General features: G+C 36.3%; 1 non-coding gene across 1 annotated transcript; it reads right to left on the reverse strand.

The window, feature by feature from the left end:
* Positions 1-22089: 22089 nt before the first annotated feature.
* On the reverse strand, positions 22090-22161 carry TRNAP-AGG (transfer RNA proline (anticodon AGG)). The gene has a single exon. It is a non-coding gene; the product is annotated as a tRNA-Pro (tRNA).
* Positions 22162-22473: the final 312 nt, after the last annotated feature.

Consider the following 22473-nt stretch of genomic DNA (forward strand, 5'->3'; position numbering starts at 1 on the left):
CGTAGACTTGGAATCTTGAAAGTCAGTATTCCAACTAGCATCACTACACCCTTTAATAACAGCAGGAAACTCGGTATAGTGAATTTCATAGTCTAAAGTATGCTTTAGATATCTAAGAATCCTGTTTACTGCATTCCAGTGTTGATGACCAAAATTATTAGTGTATCTACACACTTTACTCATTGCATAGGCAATATCAGGCCTTGTGCAGTTCATTGCATACATAAGGCTACCTACAACACTGACAAATTTTAATTGTTGAACACTTGCACCAACATTAGGAGTCAATTTCATATTTGGATCATATGGGGTGCATGCTGGTGAACTATTAAGATATCCATACTTTGTAAGAATTTTCTCAGTATAATGTGATTAACATAATACAATGTCATTTTTATTTCTTATAATTTTGATTCCTAAAATAACATCTGCAAAACTCAAGTCTTTCATACAAAGCAATGAAGATAAATTTTTTTTTGTTTGATCTATGCATTCACTATTGTTACCCAAAACAAGCATATCATCAATATATAAACATATAATAATAATTGAGCTACTATCTACTTTACTGTAGACACATTTGTCAGCATCATGAATTTTAAAACCATTGTGTACCAGAGAACTATCAAATTTTTCATGCCATTGCTTAGGGGCTTGCCTTAATCCATATAAGGATTTCTCAAGTTTGCAAACTTTGCGCTCTTTCCCTAGCACTACAAAACCTTCAGGTTGCTCCATATATATCTCTTCATCTAATTCTCCATTCAAAAAAGCCGTTTTGACGTCCATTTGATGGATTTGAAGCTTATATATGGCAGTCATGGCAATCAGAATTCTAATAGTAGATATTCTGGTTACAGGAGCAAAAGTATCAAAATAATCAATACTTTCTTTTTGTTTAAAGCCTTTTGCAACCAAACGAGCTTTAAATTTATCAATTGTACCATCAACTTTTAATTTCTTTTTGAAAATCTATTTGCAGCCAATAGTTTTGCAACCAACAGGTAAATCCACTAATTTCCAAACACTGTTAAACATAATTGATTCTATTTCATCATTAATAGCTTCTCTCTAAAAGGCAGCATCTTGAGAAGACATTGCCTCTTGAAAAGACACAGGATCATCCCCAATTAGAAATATATAAAAGTCAGAACCAAAATTAGTTGGTTTTCTAATGCGTTTACTGTGTCTAACTTCAGTTTCTGGTTCATCAGCACAATCATTAGAATATTCAATCATGTCATTAACAGGATGTTCATCTACTATAATCCGGCTTCCATCAAGAAGAGAATCAAATGCATTTTTATGTTCTATGAAAGATGTATCTCTAGATTCTACAATAACATCATTAACAATGTCGAGAAATCTATATGCTTTACTATGTTCAGCATACTCAACAAATGCACATTTAAATGCTTTAGGTCCAACCTTCTTCCTTTTATTTTCTGGAATTTTAACATATGCTAAACAACCCCAAACACGAAAACAAGTAAGATTAGGTTTCTTACCAAAACACAATTCATAAGGTGATTTTTCAGATTTGGAATAAGGAACTGGGTTAAGAATATAACAAGCATAAAGTATAGCCTCTCCCCATAAGTTGGAATGCAAACCCGTATTAAGAAGCATAGCATTCATCATTTCTACAAGTGTTCTGTTTTTCCTTTCTGCTACTCCATTATGTTCAGGAGTTGTAAGAGCTGATGTTTGATGGATAATACCATTATCTTTACAGAATTCATCATATTCTCCACCTAAGTATTCACCTCCACTATCTGTTCTTAAATGTACAATCTTTGTTTTAAATCTATTTTGTACTTCGGTTAGATAAAGAAGAAATTTGGAAAATGCTTCAGATTTATGTTTTAACAAATAAACATAACAGAATTTTGAGTAATCATCTATGAAGGTAATAAAGTACCTATTGTCACCACGACTCAAAACATTATCCATGGTACACACATCAGAATGCACTAATTCAAGCAATTTATAATTCTTTTCTACACTAGGAAACAGGAGTCTAGTTAAATTAGTTTGAATGCATGTCTCACACTTATGTTTATGTTCTATTCTAACATGACAAGGAAGAAGACCAAAGTTATTCATATTATGAATGCAACGAGAATTTATATGTCCTAATCGTGAATGCCAAAGAAAATAGGTGTCAACCATATAAACAGAAGTAGTAGCTTCATTTATGCTCATCTTGAACATACCACCAGTGGCAAAGCCTTTTCCTATAAAGATTTTTCCTTTGATTACAGTTACAATCCAAGAGTTAATAACAATCTTAAAACCATTTCGTGACAGGAGATCTGCAGACATTAATTTTTTTCGAACTTCTAGAGCATAGTGGACATTCTCAAGTGTTAGGACTTTCCCATAGGTGAATTTAATTTCCACAGTCCCTTTTCTCAGCAGTTTAGTTGAGGAAGAGTTTCCTATAAAGAGATTGCATCCCTTCCCCCGCTACTTTGTACGACTTGAACAAGTTCCTGTCGTTTGCCACATGAACAGTGCTTCCAGTATCCAGGTACCAGTCCTTATTTGCAGCCACTATAAAGGTTTTAGAGATTACAACAACAAGCCTCTCTTCTGACTCATTTGGCTTAAGACCAGTCCTCTTTCGTTCTCTGCATTCTGTAGCAAAATGGCCAAACTTGCCACAAACATAACAACTAATTTTCTTTTTGTCATTTAACTTTTTCCCTTTCACGATTTTTTTTTTATTTTCTGGGTTTTTTATGATTTTGCCACCCTTGTTACTAACAAAATTCACTTTAGGATAACCTTCTTTAGGACTCGAATTCTTTTTGTCACAAAGACGAGTCTCCTCCTCAATTCGAATGTCCTTAAGAAGACCATCTAAAGTGATTTTCTCATTTTTATGTTTTAGGTGATTCCTATATTCTTTCCAAAAATCCGACAGTTTTCCAATGATGACAGCAACTTGGAAGTCATCATCAAGATACATACCTTCTCCTTCGATCTTATAGCCCAATATTTGCATCTCATGAATTTGAGCAAGTATCGGCTTATCATCAACAATAGAAAAATTAACATACTGATCTACGATAAATCTTTTGTTACCAGCATCTTCTGCATTGTAGTTGATCTCGAGAGCATTTCACAACTCTCCAGCCGACTCCAATTGTGAATACAGGTCAAAAAGAGAATCAGCTAAAGTGTTCAGAATATGCCCTTTGTATCGGTAGGTGTCAGTATGTGACTTGTCTCGCTCTGTCTTCTGTTCTTCCGTCTCAACTTCTCCAGCAATGATAGTGGGACAGGGCTTTTTGAGGACATAGTCAATATGCAGCTCGGACAACAAGAAAGAGACCTTTGATTGCAACCGCTTGAAGTTTGACCCATCAAATCGATCGAGTTTTTCAAGGTCACGGCTAAGCAGATTGATGGAGTTGGATGTCAAACCAGAGGCCATGTTGAAGTTCTAAATTGTTAGTACAACCTTGTGAAAAATGGATTTCAGAAAAGAGATCTCAAGCCTAGAGGCACGTTCTTAAGATCACTATCTTTAGAACTTCAATCGCCCCACTCCGGAAAGTCCGAAAAAGCGAAAAGGGGTTTGTGCGACTGAGTTCCCAGGATACAACTAGGCTTGAACCTCCAGAGAGTCACTGCTTCTCAAGGACAGATGATCTCTACCACACTTGTACTCTGCAAGCCGAATCGAGAAGAAGGAAGAAGAAGATTTGGAGAGTCAGAAAATTCTTGTCATTTCAAAAGACGAAAATAGAAGATATTTATAAACTTTTAGAGAGGCCAAAACGTTTTGCGATAAATGAGATTAATGGCCATAAATCTGACGGTTTGAAAATAGGATGAAAAGGTACCTGAACGGTCACCCACCTTTGACTGGCAATCAAAGGCCTCCAAAACCGTCCAACAGTCGCAATGCAACATTAACTTGATATACGTGCAACTTTAAGCTTTTCAAATGACCAGATAACTCAAAACCGAAAAGTCAAAACGGATATTTGCACCTCATAAGCACCTCGCACCGCTGCGAGCGTGCGAAGTGCAAAGTCAAAATGCCACATTGTGCCTCAACCGCCCTTGAGCACTCACGTGCGCGCGTGCGAACGACGCGTCTGTTGCTGCACGATGCACAACAACGTTCGCAATCCACCTAAAGACTCAAGGTTTACCAAAGTAAAGAATAGATAACAAACTCTATATTTAAACCTCTTAAAAAACTTTTCTCTCTTAGATATGAGACTAAACTTTTTAAAGCACTTTTGGTGGAAAGAAATCACCAATTTTAAAACTTTCCTAACAATCGCCCACTAGTTTTAAAATATATTTGGCTTGCATAGAAACTTATGCATCAGTGAGAGTGTCTGCATGACTTGAACCCCCACTATTTGAGAGAAAACCTAAATTAACCAAGGTGCTAAGTGGACTTACCTTGAACTTAGCTCCTTATATTGTTAACAGAGTTTTCAATCATACATAGGTTTCCAAAAGTTCGATTGTGTGGATTTCATGTTGGCACATTTAGAGCCTTGTGCTTTCCTGGATTCATGAGTGCTCTAGAGAATCGCCAATTCTCATAAGAAACGGCTCACATTTCTACACTCATATAGGTGAGTTTGTTTAGGTGTACTGTAACACACACCCTATCCTTAAGGCCTACAAACTCATTAAGAGCTATTAGCTCAACCCTCATATTAGTTACAACTCATGAGCACACATCAGTAATGGGCTTACATAAATATGCTCAATATCTGTCATTCACCAATTCGTTTCCCATTGAATCTATGCATGTGGGATCTCCAACACTCTAGGTTGGGTATCCTTAGGTGATTACTTAATTGGGTTAATTCCCATTCCCCTCGATGTTTTTTTGATGACATCTCTCAAAAAATCTTTTGTAAATGGGTTTGCCAAATTTTGACATGACTTCACCTATTTGAATGAAATAATATTGTCATCAATCATTTGTCTTATAAAATTGTGTCTTAGACTAATATGTCTAGACTTCCCATTGTATTTCATATTACCTGCTTTACATATAGTTGATCGGCTATCACAAAACATTGAAATAGCAGGTATAGGCTTCTCACCAAGTGGAATATCCACTAGCATATTCTTAAGCCATTCAACTTCTTTACAAGCGTATGCCAAAGCAATAAACTCAGATTCCATTGTAGAATGAGTTATACAGGTCTGTTTCTTAGACCCCCATGCAACTGCTCCTCCACCAAGGGTAAAAACACAACCACTCGTAGACTTGGAATCTTCAAAGTCGGTATTCCAACTTGCATCACTATACCCGTCAATAACAACAGGAAACTCGCTATAGTGAATTCCATAGTCTAAATTATGCTTTAGATATCTAAGAATGTTGTTTACTGCATTCCACTGTTGATGACCAGGATTATTAGTGTATCTACACACTTTACTCATTGCATAGGCAATATGGGGCCTTGTGCAATTCATTGCATACATAAGGCTACCTACAACACTGACATATTTTAATTGTTGAACACTTGCACCAACATTAGGAATCAATTTCATATATGGATCATATGGGGTGCATGCTGGTGAACTATTAAGATATCCATACTTTATAAGATTTTTCTTAATATAATGTGATTGACATAATACAATGCCATTTTTATTTCTTATAATTTTGATTCCTAAAATAACATCTGCAAAACCCAAGTCTTTCATACAAAACAAGGAAGATAAAATTCTTTTTATTTGATTTATGCATTCACTATTGTTACCCAAAATAAACATATCATCAACATATAAAGAGATAATAATAATTGAGCTACTATATACTTACTGTAGACACATTTGTCAGCATCATGAATTTTAAAACCATTATGTATGAGAGAACTATCAACTTTTTCATGCCATTGCTTAGGGGCTTGCTTTAATCCATATAAGGATTTCTCAAGTTTGCAAACTTTGCGCTCTTGCCCTAGCACTACAAAACCTTCAGGTTGCACCATATCTATCTCTTCATCTAATTCTCCATTCAAAAAGGCCGTTTTCACGTTCATTTGATGGATTTGAAGCTTATATATGGTAGCCATGGCAATCAGAATTCTAATAGTAGATATTCTGGTTACAGGAGCAAAAGTATCAAAATAATCAATACTTTCTTTTTGTTTAAAGCCTTTTGCAACCAAACGAGCTTTAAATTTATCAATTATACCATCAGCTTTTAATTTCTTTTTGAAAATCTATTTGCAGCCAATAGTTTTGCAACCAACAGGTAAATCCACTAATTTCCAAACACTGTTAAACATAATTGATTATATTTCATCATTAATAGCTTCTCTCTAAAAGGCATTATCTTGAGAAGACATTGCCTCTTGAAAAGACACAGGATCATTCTCATTTGGAAATGTATAAAAGTCAGAATCAAAATTAGTTGGTTTTTTAATGCGTTTATTGTGTCTAACTTCAGTTTCTGGTTCATCAGCACAATCATTAGAATATTCAATCATGTCATTAACAGGATGTTCATCTACTATAATCCGGCTTCCATCAAGAAGAGAATCAAATGCATTTTTATGTTCTATGAAAGATGCATCTCTAGATTCTACAATAACATCATTAATAATGTCCAAAAATCTATATGCTTTACTATGTTCAACATACCCAACAAATGCACATTTAAATGCTTTAGGTCCAACCTTCTTCCTTTTATGTTCTGGAATTTTAACATATGCTAAACAACCCCAAACACAAAAATAACTAAGATTAAGATTCTTACCAAGAAACAATTCATAAGGTGATTTTTTAGATTTGGAATAAGCAACTGGGTTAAGAATATAACAAGCAGAAAGTATAGCCTCTCCCCATAAGTTGGAATGCAAACCCGTATTAAGAAGCATAGCATTCATCATTTCTACAAGTGTTCTGTTTTTCCTTTCTGCTACTCTATTATGTTCAGAAGTTCTAGGAGCTGATGTTTGATGGATAATACCATTATCTTCACAGAATTTATCAAATTCTCCACCTAAGTATTCACCTCCTCTATCTGTTTTTAAATGTACAATCTTTGTTTTAAACCTATTTTGTACTTCAGTTAGATAAAGAAGAAATTTGGAAAATGCTTCAGATTTATGTTTTAACAAATAAACATAACCAAATTTCGAGTAATCATCTATGAAGGTAATAAAGTACCTATTGCCACCATGACTCAAAACATTATTCATCGTACACACATCAGAATGCACTAATTCAAACAATTTATAATTCTTTTCTACACTAGAAAACATGAGTCTAGTTAGCTTAGTTTGAATGCATGTCTTACACTTATGTTTATGTTCTATTCTAACATGACAAGGAAGAAGCCAAAGTTATTCATATTATGAATGCAACGAGAATTTATATGTCCTAATCGTGAATGCCAAAGAAAATAGGAGTCAACCATATAAACAGAAGTAGTAGCTTCATTTATGCTCATCTTGAACATACCACCAGTGGCAAAGCCTTTTTCTATAAAGATTTTTCCTTTGATTACAGTTACAATCCAAGAGTTAATAACAATCTTAAAACCATTTCGTGACAGGAGATCTGCATACATTAATTTTTTTCGAACTTCTGGAGCATAGTGGACATTCTCAAGTGTTAGGACGTTCCCATAGGTGAACTTAATTTCCACAGTCCCTTTTTCCAGCACTTTAGTTGAGGAAGAGTTTCCTATAAAGAGATTGCATCCCTTCCCCGCTACTTTGTACGACTTGAACAAGTTCCTGTCGTTTGCCACATGAACAGTGCTTCCAGTATCCAGGTACCAGTCCTTATTTGCAGCCACCATAAAGGTTTCAGAGATTACAACAACCCACTCTTCTGACTCATTTGGCTTAGGACCAGTCCTCTTCCGTTCTCTGCATTCTCTAGCAAAATGGCCAAACTTGCCACAAACATTGCAACTAATTTTCTTTTTGTCAGTTGGCTTTTTCCCTTTCACGAAATTCTTTTTGATTTTCTGGGTTTTTATGATTTTGCCACCGTTGTTACTAACAAAATTCACTTTAGGATAACCTTCTTTAGGACTCAAATTCTTTTTGTCACGAAGACGAGTCTCCGCCTCAATTCGAATGTCCTTAAGAAGACCATCTAAAGTGATTTTCTCATTTGTATGTTTTAGGTGATTTCTATATTCTTTCCAGGAAACCAACAGTTTTCCAATGATGACAGCAACTTGGAAGTCATCATCAAGATACATACCTTCTCGTTTGATCTTATAGGCCAATATTTGTATCTCATGAAATTTAAGCAAGTATCGGCTTATCATCAACAATAGAAAAATTAACATACTGATCTACGATAAACCTTTTGTTACCAGCATCTTCTGCATTGTACTTGATCTCGAGAGCATTCCACAACTCTCCAGCCGACTCCAGTGGTGAATACAGGTGAAAGAGAGAATCGGCTAAAGTGTTCAGGATATGCTCTTTGCATCGGTAGTTGTCAGTATGCCACTTCTCTCGCTCTTTCTTCTGTTCTTCTGTCTCAACTTCTCCAGCAACGATAGTGGGACAGGGCTTTTTGAGGACAGTCGATATGCAGCTCGGACAGCAAGAAAGAGACCTTTCATTGCCACCGCTTGAAGTTTGACCCATCAAATCGATCGTGTTTTTCAAGGTCACGGCTAAGCAGATTGATGGAGTTGGATGTCGAACCAAAGGCCATGTTGAAGTTCTAAATTGTTAGTACAACCTTGTGAAAAATGAATTTCAGAAAAGCGATCTCAAGCCTAGAGGCACGTTCTTAAGATCGCTATCTTTAGAACTTCAATCGCCCCACTCCGAGAAGTCCGAAGAAACGAAAAGGGGTTTATGCGACTGAGTTTCAGGATACAACTAGGCTTGAACCTCCAGAGAGTTACTGTTTTGCAAGGACAGATGATCTCTACCACAATTTGGAGAGTCAGAAAATTCTTGTCATTTCAAAAGACGAAAATAGAAGATATTTATAAACTTTTAGAGAGGCCAAAACGTTTTCCGATAAATGCGATTAGTGGTCATAAATCTGACGGTTTGAAAATAAGATGAAAAGGTACCTGAACAGTCACCCACCTTTGACTATCAATCAAAGGCCTCCAAAACCATCCAACTGTCACAATGCAACTTTAACTCAATATACATGCAACTTAAAGCTTTTCAAACGGCCAAATAACTCAAAACCGAAAAGTTAAAATGGATATTTGCACCTCATAAGCACCTCTCACCGCTGCGAGTGTGCGAAGTGCAAAGTGAGCCATCAAAACGCCACATTGCGCCTCAAGCGCCCTTGCACATGCATGCGCGTGCGCACGCACGTGTGCACGAACGACGCATCCGTTGCTGCACGATGCGCAACAACGTTCACAATCCACCTAAAGACACAAGGCTTACCAAAGTAAAGAATAGATAACAAACTCTATATTTAAACCTCTTAAAAAACTTTTCTCTCTTAGATATGGGACTAAACTTTTTAAAGCACTTTTGGTGGAAAGAAATCACCAATTTTAAAACTTTCCTAACAATCCCCCACTATTTTTAAAATATATTTGGCTTGCATAGAAACTTATGCATCAGTGAGAGTGTCTGCATGACTTGAACCCCCATTATTTGAGAGAAAACCTAAATTAACCAAGGTGCTAAGTGGACTTACCTTGAACTTAGCTCCTTATATTGTTAACGGAGTTTTCAATCATACATAGGTTTCCAAAAGTTCCATTGTGTGGATTTCATGTTGGCACATTTAGAACCTTGTGCTTTCCTGGATTCATGAGTGCTGTAGAGAATTGCCAATTCTCATAAGAAATGACTCACATTTCTACACTCATATAGGTGAGTTTGTTTAGGTGTACTGTAACACACACCCTATCCTTAAGGCCTACAAACTCATTAAGAGCTATTAGCTAAACCCTCATATTAGTTACAACTCATGAGCACACATCAGTAATGGGCTTACATAAATATGCTCAATATCTGTCATTCACCAATTCGTTTCCCATTGAACCTATGCATGTGGGATCTCCAACGCTCTAGGTTGGGTATCCTTAGGTGATTACTTAATTGGCTTAATTCCCATTCCCCTCGGTGTTTTTTTGATGACATCTCTCAAAAAACCTTTTGTAAATGGGTTTGCCAAATTTTGACATGACTTCACCTATTTCAATGAAATAATATTGTCATCAATCATTTGTCTTATAAAACTGTGTCTTAGACTAATATATCTAGACTTCCCATTGTATTTCATATTACCTGCTTTATACATATAGCTGATTGACTATCACAAAACATTGAAATGGCAGGTATAGGTTTCTCACCTAGTGAAATATCCACTAGCATATTCTTAAGCCATTCAGCTTCTTTACAAGCGGATGCCAAAGTAATAAACTCAGATTTCATTGTAGAATGAGTTATACAGGTCTGTTTCTTAGACCCCCATGCAACTGCTCCTCCACCAAGGGTAAAAACACAACCACTCGTAGACTTGGAATCTTCAAAGTCGGTATTCCAACTTGTATCACTATACCCTTCAATAATAGCAGAAAACTCGGTATAGTGAATTCCATAGTCTAAAGTATGCTTTAGATATCTAAGAATCTTGTTTACTGCATTCCAGTGTTGATGACTAAAATTATTAGTGTATCTACACACTTTACTCATTGCATAGGCAATATCAGGCCTTGTGCAGTTCATAGCATACATAAGGCTACCTACAACACTGGCATATTTTAATTGTTGAACACATGCACCAACATTAGGAGTCAATTTCATATTTGGATCATATGGGGTGCATGCTGGTGAACTATTAAGATATCCATACTTTGTAAGAATTTTCTCCATATATTGTGATTGACATAATACAATGCCATTTTTATTTCTTATAATTTTGATTCCTAAAATAACATCTGCAAAACCCAACTCTTTCATACAAAACAAGAAAGATAAAATTCTTTTTATTTGATTTATGCATTCATTATTGTTACCCAAAATACGCATATCATCAACATATAAATAGTTAATAATAATTGAGCTACTATCTACTTTACTATAGACACATTTGTCAGCATCATGAATTTTAAAACCATTATGTACCAGAGAACTATCAAATTTTTCATGCCATTGCTTAGGGGCTTGCTTTAATCCATATAAGGATTTCTCAAGTTTGCAAACTTTGCGCTCTTGCCCTAGCACTACAAAACCATTAGGTTGCTCCATATATATATCTTCATCTAATTCTCCATTCAAAAAGGCTGTTTTCAGGTCCATTTGATGGATTTGAAGCTTATAAATGGCAGCCATGGTAATCAGATAATCTAATAGTAGATATTCTCGTTACAGGAGCAAAAATATCAAAATAATCAATACCTTCTTTTTGTTTAAAGCCTTTTGCAACCAAACGAGCTTTAAATTTATCAATTGTACCATCAGCTTTTAATTTTTTTTTTAAATCCATTTGCAGCCAATAGTTTTGCAACCAATAGTTTTGCAACCAACAGGTAAATCCACTAATTTCCAAACATTGTCAGACATAATTGATTCTATTTCATTATTAATAGCTTCTCTCCAAAAGGCAACATCTTGAGAAGACATTGCCTCTTGAAAAGACACAGGATCATTCTCAATTATAACCAAAATTAGTTAGTTTTCTAATGTGTTTACTGTGTCTAACTTCAGTTTCTGGTTCATCATCACAATCATTAGAATATTCAATCATGTCATTAACAGGATGTTCATCTACTATAATCCGGCTTATATCAAGAAGAGAATCAAATTCATTTTTATGTTCTATGAAAGATGCATCTCTAGATTCTACAATAACATCATTAACAATGTCCAAAAATCTATATGTTTTACTATGTTCAGCATACCCAACAAATGTACATTTAAATGCTTTAGGTCCAACCTTCTAACTTTTATTTTCTGGAATTTTAACATATGCTAAACAACCCCTAACACGAAAATAACTAAGATTAGGTTTCTTACCAAAACACAATTTATAAAGTGATTTTTCAGATTTGGAATAAGAAACTCGGTTAAGAATATAACAAGCAGAAAGTATAGCCTCTCCCCATAAGTTGGAATGCAAACCTGTATTAAGAAGCATAACATTCATCAGTTTTTCCTTTCTGCTACTCCATTCTGTTCAGGAGTATAGGAGCTGATGTTTGATGAATAATACCATTATCTTCACAGAATTTATCAAATTCTCCACCTAAGTATTCACCTCCTCTATCTGTTCTTAAATGTATAATCTGTGTTTTAAACCTATTGTGTACTTCAGCTAGATAAAGAAGAAATTTAGAAAATACTTCAGATTTATGTTTTAACAAATAAACATAACAGAATTTCAAGTAATGATCTATGAAGGTAATAAAGTACCTATTGCGACCACGACTTAAAACATTATCCATCGTACACACATCATAATGCACTAATTCAATCAATTTATAATTTTTTTCTACACTAGGAAACAAGAGTCTAGTTAGCTTAGCTTGATTGCATGTCTCACACTTATGTTTATGTTCTATTCTAACATGACAAGGAAGAAGACCAAAGTTATTCATATTATGAATGCAACGAGAATTTATATGTCCTAATCGTGAATGCCAAAAAAAATAGGAGTCAACCATATAAACAGAAGTAGTAGCTTCATTTATGCTCATCTTGAACATACCACCAGTGGCAAACCCTTTTCCTACAAAGATTTTTTCTTTGGTCACAGTTACAATCCCAGACTCAATAACAATCTTAAAACCATTTCGTGACAGAAGATCTGCAAAGATTAAATTTTTCTGAACTTCTGGAGCGTAGTGGACATTCTCAAGTGTTAGGACTTTCCCGGAGGTGAACTTAATTTCCACACTCCCTTTTCCCAGCACTTTAGTTGAGGAAGAGTTTCCCATAAAGAGATTGCATCCCTCCCCCACTACTTCATACGACTTGAACAAGTTCCTGTCGTTTGCCACATGAACAGTGCTTCCACTATCCAGGTACCAGTCCTTGTTTGCAGCCACCATAAAGGTTTCAAAGATTACAGCAACAAGCCTCTCTTCTGACTCATTTGGCTTAGGACCAGTCCTCTTCCGTTCTTTTCATTCTCTATAAAATGGCCAAACTTGCCACAAAAATAGCAACTAATTTTCTTTTTATCAGTTGGCTTTTTCCCTTTCACGAAATTCTTTTTGATTTTCTGGGTTTTTATGATTTTGCCATCCTTGTTACTAAGAAAATTCACTTTAGGATAACCTTCTTTAGGACTCAATTTCTTTTTGTCACGAAGACGAGTCTCCGCCTCAATTCGAATGTCCTTAAGAAGACCATCTAAAGTGATTTTCTCATTTTTATGTTTTAGGTGATTTCTATATTCTTTCCAGGAAACCAACAGTTTTCCAATGATGACAGCAACTTGGAAGTCATCATCAAGATACATACCTTCTCGTTTGATCTTATAGGTCAATATTTGCATCTCATGAAATTTAAGCAAGTATCGGCTTATCATCAACAATAGAAAAATTAACATACTGATCTACGATAAACCTTTTGTTACCAGCATCTTCTGCATTGTACTTGATCTCGAGAGCATTCCACAACTCTCCAGTCGACTCCAGTGGTGAATACAGGTGAAAGAGAGAATCGGCTAAAGTGTTCAGGATATGCTCTTTGCATCGGTAGTTGTCAATATGCCACTTCTCTCGCTCTTTCTTCTGTTCTTCTGTCTCAACTTCTCCAGCAATGATAGTGGGACAATGCTTTTTGAGGACATAGTCGATATGCAGCTCAGACAACAAGAAAGAGACTTTTGATTGCCACCGCTTGAAGTTTGACCCATCAAATCGATCGAGTTTTTCAAGGTCACGGCTAAGCAGATTGATGGAGTTGGATGTCGAATCAGAGGCCATGTTGAAGTTCTAAATTGTTAGTACAACCTTGTGAAAAATGGATTTCAGAAAAGAGATCTCAAGCTTAGAGGCACGTTCTTAAGATTGTTTTCTTTAGAACTTCAATCGCCCCACTCTGGGAAGTCCGAAGAAGCGAAAAGGGGTTTCTGCGACTGAGTTCCCAGGATACAACTAGGCTTGAACCTCTAGAGAGTCACTGCTTCGCAAGGATAGATGATCTCTACCACACTTGTACTCTGCAAGCCGAATCGAGAAGAAGGAAGAACAAGATTTGGAGAGTCAGAAAATTCTTGTCATTTCAAAAGACGAAAATAGAAGATATTTATAAACTTTTAGAGAGGCCAAAAGGTTTTGCGATAAATGAGATTAATGGCCATAAATCTGACTGTTTGAAAATAGGACGAAAAGGTACCTGAACGGTCACCCAAATTTGACTGTCAATCAAAGGCCTCCAAAACCGTCCAACAGTCACAATGCAACATTAACTCGATATACATGCAACTTAAAGCTTTTCAAACGGCCAGATAACTCAAAACCAAAAAATCAAAACGGATATTTGCACCTCATAAGCACCTCGCACCGCTGCGAGCGTGCGAAGTGCGCCATCAAAACGCCACATTGCGCCTCAAGCGCCCTTGCGCATGCATGCGCGCGTCTGCACGAACGACGAGTCCGTTGCTGCACGACACGCAGCAACGTCCGCAATCCACCTAAAGACTCAAGGCTAAAGAATAGATAACAAACTCTATATTTAAACCTCTTAAAAAATTTTTCTCTCCTAGATATGTGACTAAACTTTTTAAAGCACTCTTGGTGGAAAGAAATCACCAATTTTAAAACTTTCGTAACACCACCTGCTATATTGAGGCAAAAAAAATTCTAAATGAATAAAAAAAGAACAGAAATCGTGACCAGGTATGGTTGAAGAGAAACTAAAGTTCTATAACACAAACAATGATTATGTCCGTGAGAGAGGAGAAAGGGTTATCTCCTATACCTAAAACTACGATTCTCCAAAAATGTAATAAGGAAAAAAAGTTGAAACACAAACACAAAAGGAACAAATACAGAAAAACAAGAAACACAAAATGGAGAAAAATGAAAGCACCCATCAAAGATTTTTCAAGTGAATTGCCCGGAAATCGCGATTAACATCATTAGATTTATCACCTACGCACCACTCAGACGATTTATCGTGATTTCTTACTAAGACGCTTGATGCAGTGATCACGAGGATCGCTCCTGATACCAAAACGAGAGAACACTATAACCTATTGAATGGAAATCACGAAGACAATAAAAAAAGCAATGAAGTGATAAATTATATTTTCTCAATCTCCTACTCAAAAGAACAAAAAAAAAGCAAAGACGGAGGCATGAGTCATGTCATTTATAAACTAAAAAAACCTTTTAACGGAAATAAAATTTTGAATGAAGCTATAAAGTTGTAACTCATGAAAGTTAAAGAATTTTGCTAACAAAATTATGAGTTAGCTAATTCACTATGGACCCCACTTTCGAAGGTTCAACTTTCACGCACCCTCGTAAGACCATGAGACATCAAACCAAGGAAAATGAGACCAGGTATCAATAAAGCACACTTTTTAGCATTTACATACAATTTCTCCTTTAAGTCTTTACAACTTGCCTTTAAGTATGCCATATGAGCCACTGTACACAAGAATTTTATCAAAGTATAAGACAACAAACTTTTTTAAAAAACACTCTAAAAAACTGTCATAATCTAGAGTTTCTATTGTCATACAATTAAATGCGCTTAGATCCATCCTACCTATGGCAATCAAATTGGAGCTTAAGGGTTTTAGGGATGGTTTGAGGCTCAAACCTTCTTTGACTGGGTTTATGCAGTGTAGTTACTCATTTATGGGGCCTGGCCCAAACGTGGTGGGTAGACTTGTAGAAAGCTCAAAAGAATTAGGGTATGTGATGAGTTCAAACTTGAGAGAAAACACAATGACTTATGCAAGCTAAATTTGTTCATTCTAATCACTGAGAATGGGCCTACAAGCATTACTTGGACCTTCGATAAGGCTCTAAATTCATTCAAGAATACATCACTAGGTATATCAACAATATCCATTTTGACTTGTCTGATACATTTAATTGTATGACAATAGAAACTCTAGATCATTCAAGTAGTTGTGTCATGAATATGGCGAATACTTTAAAAAGAAAGAACGAGTAGCATTTGCCAAAGTGGACTCTTCTTTGCGACCTAAGATGGGTCATCCAACCAAGGAAGTGACCTCCTCTAAGATTAGAGAATCCAAGGGTAGGGTAGGCCCTAAATCCCAAACTCGAGTTGAGGATTCATGACATTCATACAACACTAGGTTGCACTCCCACTTGGGTGAGCAAGTGACTCATTGTTTTTGGTGTTGCAAGAAGCAAGTGGCTACAAAATAATAATTTTTTTACCCATTGTAAATGTGAGCATCATGTATGTGACATCATTATTGATAGTGGGGCTTGTGAGAACATGGTGGTCTTAGAAGTGGTGGAAAATGCTTAAATTGAAAATCGAAACGCATCCCCATTCATATAAAATGATGTGGCTTAACAAAAGAAACGATGTCCTAGTCACTTGCATGTGTCTTGTGACATTACACATATGAAGTGTGGTGTATTGTGATACATATGGATGCATGTCATATCCTGTTGGTACGCCCTTAGTAGTTTGATAAAAAAATCATTCATATTAATCACAAAAATACCTATTCATTCAAGTTTTACGGCAAGATTCATTTTATACCCATCTAGAAAATTGGGTTTCCCAAAGTGGGTAAACCAGTTAAGTTCATGAAGCTGATTGGTTTATCTTATAGAGAGCTTTTAAAGGCTTGCCATGATGAAGGCTATTGTTTTGCCCTTGTTGCAAAAGAGGTTTGTGGTGTCATTCTTAGTTTACCTCATGATATTGCATCTTTTATTTTAAAGTTTTAAGATATCATACCAGATGATCCTTGATGGACTACCTCCCATAAGGTTAGTTCAATATAATATTGATGGTGTTCCTAGTGTCAATTTACGCAATGACTGGCATATCGGATGAATACAAAATTGCATCGATAAATTGAGGAATTGTTGCTCAAAGGCTTCATTGGAGAAAGTGTAAGCCCTTGTGTTGTGCTGCTAGGTCACTTTGCACCGCATGTTAAGGGTGAGTCCGATCCCAAATATGTGTTGGTGGGGCCTTTGGTTGCACCCTCTCTCTCTCTCTCTGATGTTATGTTGGTGGAGGTGCTAAAGGCCGCCTTGACTCGATCATGGATTCAGATGCCCTTGTGGACTTGAGGTTGCTGTAGGTCTAAAAGTAGGGATTGGGCTCATGTAGGTCATCCTAGGTGGCTTAGTGGGCTTGGGTTTGGTATGAATAATTATTTGGGTTTGAATTTTGGTAGTTTGGATATCAGGTTCAATTAAAACTTGGTTGGATTACTACCGGATTTGGTATATGATGAGTTGTCGGACCTAGATTAGGGTGGGATGAAGCCTGGATCGAGTTTGAAGGATAATAGGTCTGGTCTTGACCTGATCCAGGTCCATAAATTGGTTGGGTTTGGTTTTGAATCGGTTTTCGTCTAAGCTCGATTAGGCCAAGTTTGGGTTGATTCCACATGAACGAGACTAAAAATATTGGGTTTGGGTTAGCTCCGGATGAAAATCGGGACCAAACTTCGCAAAAGAGGTGATGATAGAGAAATCAATCAAAGCTTTGATACAAAAATAGTATGCATTGATAAGGAAAATCACTCTTGAACACGGCAGATCAATACCAAAACTAGAAAAAACTATAATTTTATTAAATAAAAATCACAAAGACAATAAAGAAAGCAATAAAATGATAAACTATGGTTTTTCAATCTCGACTACTCGCCTCTTTTAAAAGAACAAATAAATAAACCATATTTATGATCGAACTTGATCTAGATTGAGAGAAAGTACGGGGGTCCAAATCACATGATGAATGCTATGCATAGGTTCATTTAACCATGTTGGGTTTGGGTCCAATTAAGTAAATAAAGTACTAAATGCTTGCTTACTCTGCCGTTGACCTATAGTACCTATGCATAGGACACTCCTACTCAGACCATTTTGGGAACCACATAAGTAGTCTTGCAATTCATATCCAAAGTTGTAGAATAAGGGTCACTTGTATCGCGGGTTTGCTCTTTATCCATGCCCCAAGGCACAAAATAAAAATAGGGCTTTTGATAGAAATACTTCAATAGAGAGGAGGATAAAAGCACAATGTCAAGAAAAACGAAGACGACCTCACGCCCTTTATGAAAATAACAACAGATGTTCTTGCTCTATGTGAATATCCTCTACAGCTACCCAAAATAAGTTTCCCAACAACAGATCAGATCTCACGCCCTTGAAGAATGTAGTCCTTTGGAGAGAGAGAGAGTAGGAATTGAGGGGTGGGTGAAAGCAGCACTGGCGTCGATGAGCAAGGGACATGTAGCTACTGGGACAGCTACTATAAGAATGGAAAAGAGCGTGAGAGATGGTGGTCGAGCTACGCAGGTGATTGGGATCCAACGACTAGGGTTTTAGCTACGCAGGTGATTGGGATCCAACGACTAGGGTTTTAGAAAGTTGGATCTAACAACAGGGCCTCCAGCCAAAAAAAGGCAGGAAATGAAAAGTCAAGATCACAGGGTGGGTAAAGGTTAAAAAGTGGTCATTGGATCTGATTTAGATCCAACAACTACACGAGTTAGGGTTTAGGTAGGCCGAGTCTGATCAGGCAACACACACTCTCTCTCTCTCTCTCTCTCTCTCTCTCTCTCTCTCTCTCTATATATATATATATATATATATATATATATATATATATATATATATATATATATACTGACCGGTAGTTGTTTAATCCGTTGCTACTTAACAAAAATGCACGTGTGCTGAGCGTTGTGATGGATGCTCAACACGTAAAACACGGACACCACTAAAAACAAAAACTATTGAGTGTGACCCCGCTGTACTTTTAGTGATGCTTCAAAAGCATCGTTGAAGGGCATTTTTAACCAAAAAAAAATGTTTTTAAGGGGAAAATGTGTTGAGTCATCCATCACCGTGCGTGCATGGACGCTCAACGCAAGGGCATTTTGTTTATGCAGCTATAGATTAAGCAACTACCCAATTTTTTATATATACGGGCAAATATTGGCTACTAATGAAGTATAAAACTAATGAGTACAAATCACTTTTTTTTCAAAAAAAATCAATTTTTTGTAGATCAAATGTTACGTATATATGATCTGCATGGTTTTTTTAGTAAGAAACTTGTTTTGAATTATGTGATTATGACTAGTAATTAGGTTTTTAAAGGGGTCCAAAAATCAAATGGCCCATAATGTGTCAAAAATTCATAACTTAAAAAATCACATTTTTGCACCAGAAAAGCATGATCCAATGCTTGATCATTAGCAAATAAACCATGCTGAAGAGTCTGATTATATTGAGTCAATACAACTTGCACCTATGATTTATAGCTTATTAGTTTTGTACTTTCATTAGCAACCAATAAACCCTTATATATAATTACTAGAATACAAGAACTAATGTGTAAACCATTATTTTTATGGATTTTTTGTTCTTTTCTCTTGAATCTAACTGTATGGATGTGATCTACATGCTCATATTTATAAGAACCCACCCTTGAATAATGCAATTTTGATGGATAAACTTGATTTTTTTAAGGTTTTAAAATAATGGCAATCTTGATAAATATTCAAGCATTCAAAAATCACACTTTTTCATTGAAAATACATGATCCAATAATTGATTCTTAACAAATTCACCGTGCCAAGCACATCCATATGGTTGGATTAAAAAAAAAGTATTGGAAATGCAATGCCCACATTTCTAGTTTTCATATTTCAATTATTATTATTATTATATATATATTAGCCCTTTTTTTCGTTATGCCCCATAGTTTTGAAGTATTTTATGATAGATCTGAACCGTTAGATGTGTTTAGCATGCTCGATTTAGTGAGAATTGATTCTTAGATCATGCTTTTTCAATGAAAAAACATGATTTTATAAGCCAAAAAATTGGTACCTACATAGCCATTGATTTTGGATCACCAAAAAAAGTTGTATACAAGCTAGATTCCGGTGATCCAAAAGACAGTTCCCACTAAACAAAACCTATAGATCACATCTATGGTGTTAGATGTGAGAAAAAAAAATCTAAAACCAATATTTTTTGAGGGGGCAAAACGAAAAGGTGGGCAAGAGGAGCACATTACCTTACACACACACACACACACACACATATATATATATATATATAGGTTATTATTGAATGTACTAAACTAATGAGCTAGAAATCATAGGTGCAAGTTGTATCTACTTAATCCAACCACGTAAATGTGTTCAACATGGTTTGTTTACTAAAGATCATGCTTTTGTGATATAAAAATGTGATTTTAGGAGTTAAGAAATTTTGACACATTATGGGCAGTTGATTTTTTAACCGCTTTAAAAACCTAATTACTTGCTATAATCACATGATTCAAAAATAAGTTTTCTTTTAATCAAACCATATAAATCACATATTTCTACTCATTAGTTTTGTACCTTCATTAATAATCAATATTTGCTCTCTCTCTCTCTCTCTATATATATATATATTATCAAGCTTTAAAAAACACTTTAAAAATAATATTATTTTTAAAAAACAAGCCAACTCATGATCGGCTCTTAATGAACACGGGCTCGGCTCATTTTGCGATTAGCTAACGAGCCGAACCTAAGCAAGGGTGTACCCCTAACGAGCCAAGCCTGAACAGCCTGCGCTCATTCGGCTCGTTTACAGGCGGTACACTACAACACCAATGTGGAATTATTTTTTGGACAATATCGTCCATTCAGCAATTGCATTAATCTCGACTGCCGCACCATCCAAACATTGCAATTCAAACTATTCATAATGAAAAGAGTTGATAATAAGCTGGCCAAGTTAGGATTTTGGTCGGGTTTTGGATTTCATTATATTAGTCAGATTCATATTCAGTTGCAGCAATTTTACATCTGAATCCAACTCCCATTAGATGGAACTGTTGACATCCATGTCCGTTTAAATGTTCTTTTTTATCACGTAAGGTCCATGTCCCTAGGCCAAGTACTTTTTTTTTTTTTCTGAAAGGCAAGCTGGGGTTAAGCAGACTCCTACCAAATAAGACTATACCATTAGGTTTTGAACCTACAACGTCCCAACACAAGGTGACGTGCACTGGCTGCTTCTACCTGACAAGCTAAGCCCTGTTGGTTAATTAGGTCAATTACTTTTGTTTTGTCACCGCATGCATATCTAAGGGCACGTTCGGCTGCTCCTTTCAAAAAATGACACATGGGGTCTCATGTGATTTTGAATCTCAAGCATATTAGAAAGTGAGATTACCTTTCTCACATCTTACTTTTTTTTTTTATGTTCAGCTGCTTATACAAATGAGATTCACTTTCAACCGAAAATGCTCTAAAGGATAGAGTTAACGAGGTGTGCACAATATATGTGAGTTATGGTTCTTTGTTAGGTCAATTTGTGCATTTGTGGATTGCTGTGGTCCAACTACTCGGGGCCTTTGTGGCATTGATTGTGTTGGGTCCTTAGGATGAGCTCAAGTTAGTACTTGGGCCAATGTCCCAACAATTAATGAGGTAAAAGTTCATTAAGTGCTGATGCTAAGGCTCCAAAGTAGAGGGAGGCCTAACCCAGTTGCTGAATCCTGATAAGGACTGGGCCAGGCTAGCAGCAGGCGTGAGGTCTTTACGCCAGGTCCGACAGGCCATTGTGGGTCCAGCCTTAGCTAGACCCAGTCTACCCCTAGTTGAGGAACTGTCAAGTTTGAACCAGCTAAGAGCAGGTGGATGGGTATATATCATGGCTCGTTTTTGTTGGTGTGGGTATGTTGAGAACTAAGTCAATGGTTGAGAGTGCGTTGATTGGGCTTAGGTCAATATGGGCAAGTTAACGTAAGTAGGCTAGTGGCCTAGCCCAAACAGGAAGGACTTTGGTGGTGATCATGTAAACAAGCTAGGAACAAAGTATCGTCGGAAATTCACCTTTGAAAAATTAAAACAAAATAAAGAGTAAGAAGAGTAGGCGGTTTTTGGGTGCTAAGCAGTAGATAAATAAGTGATAAAACTAAAAGATAAATAAAAAGAGGGGCATTCCGAGAATTGAACTCGGGACCTCTCGCACCCTAAGCGAGAATCATACCACTAGACCAAATGCCCGTTTGTTTATAAGTCTCAAAACGATTTTATCAGTAACAAACCTGATGAGCCCTTAAAGAATATTAAAACAACTATGCAACAAAAAAGGGAAAAAAAAATACATAGAGATACAACCACGGGTGGTGGCGTGAGAGAGCAGTTATTGTCATATTGTATACGAGGTTATATTCAATCAGTACCGCACATCATGGCCCCAATCGCACATATCCCAAGGTTCCCATGTGTGATGTGTGGTGGGGATTGAATATAACGTTATATACAATATGAAAATAACTGTTCTCAGAAAGGCACGAGATGGCATTAGGTTTGACA

Source organism: Nuphar pumila, chromosome 15 (genome assembly GCF_984573655.1).
Source record: "Nuphar pumila chromosome 15, dmNupPumi1.hap1.1, whole genome shotgun sequence".
Classification (NCBI taxonomy): domain Eukaryota; kingdom Viridiplantae; phylum Streptophyta; class Magnoliopsida; order Nymphaeales; family Nymphaeaceae; genus Nuphar; species Nuphar pumila.